Here is a 5,210-nt window from a genome sequence, read left to right as displayed (position 1 = left end):
AATTATATTCTATATTAAATAATTCTAAAATAAAAAAATTCAATATTAAAATTAATAAAATTTAAAATAAAGTTTTACAATTTGTAAATAAAATTGAATTTTTTTTACAAATTATAAAAGAATAAATTAATAAAAGATTAATGCATAAAATAAATATAATAAGAGATAAGAAGAGATGCGACCGCTTCCTACATATTTTATACCCTCTCCTACAAAGAAACTGGTAACACCAACTCCATTGGTAATTCCATCAATTATTCGTTTATCAAAAAATGAATTAATTCAGCTAATTTTCTTATACCTCCAATAAAAGATATTTCATAAAAAGCATCTATGTAACCTCGATTATAGGACCAGTTATATATGACGTTTATTATTTTGTCCCAAAGAATTCTCTTAGAACCTTTTTGGCGAGCGAATTCAAGAAATTCAAATTTTGTAACGATGAATAAACAGGCTTATATAAAGAGGACGCTATAAATATTCCGAAAAAGCTATACTGACTGAAAAATTGCATTTGTTACAAATTCATACCAATCCACAGAATTCTTTGAATTTTGATGCAAAGGTTTAAAGACAGGTTAACAGTTTTGACAATATATCCACCTCCATTCCTTTTTTGATTGAAGGAATTTGATTGAAAGGAATTCCTATGGCTCCAATAAACAAAGCAAATAGTACCAAGACAAGCATAGGAAATAACATAGTATTATCCGATTCATGAGGATAGGCAAAAATCCTTTTAGTGTTAAAATTTTTAATAGTAATAAAAGGCCACATCATCTTTCTTACATTACCATCAATTTGATATGTGTTCTTCCAAAAAGAAGCCCTTTCGTTATTATTCGTTGTTAAGAAGGTAATAAACCCAAACTTTCGTTAAGCATTTTTGATCCTTCTTTACCCCATAAAGATATTGAATAAAATGAACTGTTTTTTTACCACTGTAATTTTTTAAATGAACATTTAAATGTCCTTCAAAAGTAAGTAAATAAACCCGAAACATATAAAATGCAGTTAATCCGGCCGTGAAACAAGCTATTATTGCGAAAACCGGTGAATACAACCAACTATCGTTAAGAATTTCATCTTTGGACCAAAAACAGGCGAAGGGTGGAATACCACAAGAGAAAGTGTTCCTAAAAAAAAGCAGTTTTGTAATTTGGAATATGTTTTGTTAAACCACCCATAAGAATCATATTTTGACTCTTATCTGGAGAATAACCAACAATAGCTTCCATTGAATGAATAATGGATCCAGATCCTAAAAACAATAATGCTTTCGAATAGGCATGAGTAATCAAATGAAATAAAGCGACTCGATAAGACCCCATACCTAGAGCTAACATCATATAACCTAATTGGGACATTGTAGAATAGGCTAAACTTCTCTTAATATCTTTTTGGGCAAGAGCTAAAGTAGCTCCTAAAAATACTGTTATTATACCTATCAAAGCTATTAGATTCATTATGTAAGGTATGACTACAAAAGAGGAAAAAGTCGAGCTACAAGAAAAATTCCTGCCGCTACCATAGTAGCAGCATGTATTAGAACCGAAATAGGAGTAGGCCCTTCCATGGCATCCGGTAACCATACATGGAGAGGAAATTGCGCCGATTTAGCAATTGCGCCAGAAAATACTAGAAAGGCACACAAAGTAACAAATAAAAAATGAACCTGATTATTAGAAATCAAGTTATTCAATATTTTGAACAAATCCCGAAATTCGAAACTGCCCGTTATCCAATAAATGCCCAAAATTCCCAATAATAAACCAAAATCCCCTACACGATTAGTTACAAAGGCTTTTTGACAAGCATTCGATGCAATGGGTCGTGTGAACCAAAACCCTATTAATAGATAAGAACACATTCCAACCAACTCCCAAAAATATAAATTTGTATCAAATTAGAACTAGTAACTAATCCCAACATTGGAAGTATTGAAAAAACTCATATAAGCAAAAAATCTCAAATAGCCTTGATCATGAGACATATAATTGTCACTATAAAAAGAACCATAATTCCAACTGTAGTAATTAATACTGACAAAATAGAAGTAAGTGGGTCAATCAAGTGTCCGAATTCTAAAGAAAAATCATTATTGATAGTCCACGACCATATATATTGATAAATAAAACTGCTATTTATTTGGTGAATAGACAAGTCGATTGAAAAATCATGACTATACTTAACAAGAAAAGGCTTGGAAAAGCCCACATACGACGAAGTTTTTTGTTGCCGCCGGAAAAGTAGGAGTCCCGCTCCTATTAACATAGGAGCTGGGAATGTAACAAAAGGTATGATCCATGAATATTGATATATATGTTCCATAAAAAAACTTTTTGAATTGATAATTAATTGTTTCTTGTTTCTGATTCATCGGCTCTTATATCTTTTTAAATAAGTCAGTCAATAAAAAAATATGTAAAACTTCAATCGAATTTTATATTCTTAATTATTCTGAATTTTCCAAAATACTTCACATACAAAATACTTCACATATTTAAATCAAAAGTTAAAATTGGTCAAATCAAATAAATAAAAATATTAGTGAAAAAAAATAAATACTTATTACTTATTCTAAATCAAAAATAAAATAAATTAAAATTTTATTATTAAAATTTTATTATTAATATTAATTACATTCCATAATTATTAAATATTAATTACATATACATAATTATTACATTAATTATTAATATTAATTTAATTACATAATTACAAGTTTTTATATACATAGAGAAAAGATAAAGAATTTTAACAATTATAAGAAAAGTAGTATTTTTTTCTTGATAGAAATAAAAAAGAAAGATGATTTTATCGGATCCTTACTGGATCAAAATAATTATTTTTTGAGTTCTTTTATTTTTTTTTATTCAGAATTATTAACTAGTGGATTTTGGAACGGATTTATTGCCTTTCATTATGTTTGTAGAAAGACTATCATATTTGAAACTTTTCCTTTACATAAGATAAAAGCAAAGAATTACTAAAATTTTTTCCTTTTTAACAAATTAATAGCCTCATTCAATTTGAAAATTTTAATTCAATTAGATATACTTTTTTTCGAGTTTGACCAATTACTAGAAAATGAAGTTAAAGTCTTTTATTAGGATAAATCCAATTTAGAGTCTTAAACTTTATTGCTGTATTTTATTCCACGTATATATGGAATATAACGAAAAGGCAGAAATAGAAAAAAAAAATAAGCGGATAGGCTTCTTTTTTGACAAGAGTATAATTGAGAGACTAAATACATAGATATAGTAAAGAACAATTTTGTTTTGAACAATAAATGTCTTTCACATCCAACTATAACAATAAACAACTTCTTTATTATGGCAGTTCCAAAAAGCGCACTTCTAGATCAAAAAGCGTATTCGAAAAATATTTGGAAAAAAAGGGATATTGGGCGGTATTGAAAGCTTTTTCATTAGCGAAATCTCTTTCTACAGGTAATTCAAAAAGTTTTTTTGTGCAACAAATAAAAAATAAAAGGTTGGAATAATCTGATTTGACTTGACACGAGAAAGGGTCTAATTTCGTTTATTGTTTATAATTTCTAATAATTTAGAATATAAATTTCTAATATAAAATAGAAATATATATAATATAGAATAGAAAATATATAAAATATATAGAAAATATATAAAAAGGATTTCCATTCTTTTTTAATGTTTTGTTTTGAACTAATAAATATTAAATTACACTCCTTTTGCTTTTTTCATATGTAGACTAAAGAATTCTTTTTTATACTGAATTCTAAAACTGGTACTTTTTGCAAAAAAAGAAAAAAAAAGAGAAGACACAAAGTTTCACCTTTCTTTTTTATTGTTAGGATATTTTATCATTTTCGGGATGGGGATTATTATTTAAATTTTATTTTCCCCATCGACCCATTTGTCACAATCACAATACTAAACATTCATAAGTTTTTTCTTTTTTATACTATTTGCATTCTTTTTTATACTATTTGCATATAAAAGAAGAAATCTAAGACCTTTAGTCAAAAAAATTGACCGTTAAAATAATTGATTAAGTTTAAAATTTTTAACTTACTTAACAATTATTATATTTATATTATTCTAAATCGCTATATATAATAGATTCTTTGTTGCTTTCAATCTAATTAATAAAAAAAGCACCTTTTATCTTTAGATTTTCTCTTTAGAAAAAATGTGTCAATTTTGAATGATCTACTTTATGCTTGATGCTTGCGCTTGAAATTAGAATGAATCAAGGCATGTATTAAATTTGAAATTAGATATTTGAAATTAGATAAGAGTTTTTTTTTATTATTAACTGAATTTGGCTTCATTAATTTGAATGTTTCAAAAAAAATATTGCATTGAATTGGCTCCCTCAAGCTCGACGATTAAATAAAAATGGATTATTATGATTTCGAGTAAGCCGCTATGGTGAAATCGGTAGACACGCTGCTCTTAGGAAGCAGTGCTAGAGCATCTCGGTTCGAGTCCGAGTGGCGGCATAACATCCTATAATTATCAAAGGATACAATAAATCCTATAATGAATTCAATTCCTGATTTCACCATAGCGGCTTACTTTTCTAATTAAAGAGCCTTTTTATTTTATTTATTATTATTAATTTATTAATTTAAAATTTTTTAAAAATTTTATGATATTTTCAACTTTAGAACATATATTAACTCATATATCTTTTTCAGTCGTGTCACTTGTAATTACAATTCATTTGATAACTTTAGTAGTCGATGAATTCGTTGAACTATATGATTCGTCAGAAAAGGGCATGATAACCACTTTTTTCTGTATAACAGGATTATTAGTTACTCGTTGGATTTCTGGGGGACATTTACCATTAAGCGATTTATATGAATCATTAATCTTTCTTTCATGGGCTTTTTCCATTATTCATATGGTTCCGTATTTTAAAAAACATAAAAATTATTTAAGCGCAATAACCGCCCCAAGTACTTTTTTTACCCAAGGGTTTGCTACTTCAGGCCTTTTAACTAACACGCATCAATCCAAAATCTTAGTGCCTGCTCTCCAATCCCAGTGGTTAATGATGCACGTAAGTATGATGATATTGGGCTATGCAGCTCTTTTGTGTGGATCATTATTATCAGTAGCATTTCTAGTAATCACATTTCGAAAAATCATAAGAATTGTTGATGTTGATAAAAGCAATAATTTATTAAATGATTCATTTTCCTTTAGCTTTAG

The 5,210-nt window shown here is 27.5% G+C and overlaps 1 pseudogene; it reads right to left on the bottom strand.

Annotated features, from left to right (window-relative positions):
- Nucleotides 1-142: 142 nt before the first annotated feature.
- LOC125369013 lies at nt 143-1,863 on the bottom strand (annotated as a pseudogene).
- Nucleotides 1,864-5,210: the final 3,347 nt, after the last annotated feature.

Source organism: Ricinus communis, unplaced genomic scaffold (assembly GCF_019578655.1).
Source record: "Ricinus communis isolate WT05 ecotype wild-type unplaced genomic scaffold, ASM1957865v1 Ctg39, whole genome shotgun sequence".
NCBI lineage: Eukaryota > Viridiplantae > Streptophyta > Magnoliopsida > Malpighiales > Euphorbiaceae > Ricinus > Ricinus communis.
Note: the sequence above shows the minus strand (reverse complement) of the source record. Positions and strands in the feature narration are given on the sequence as shown.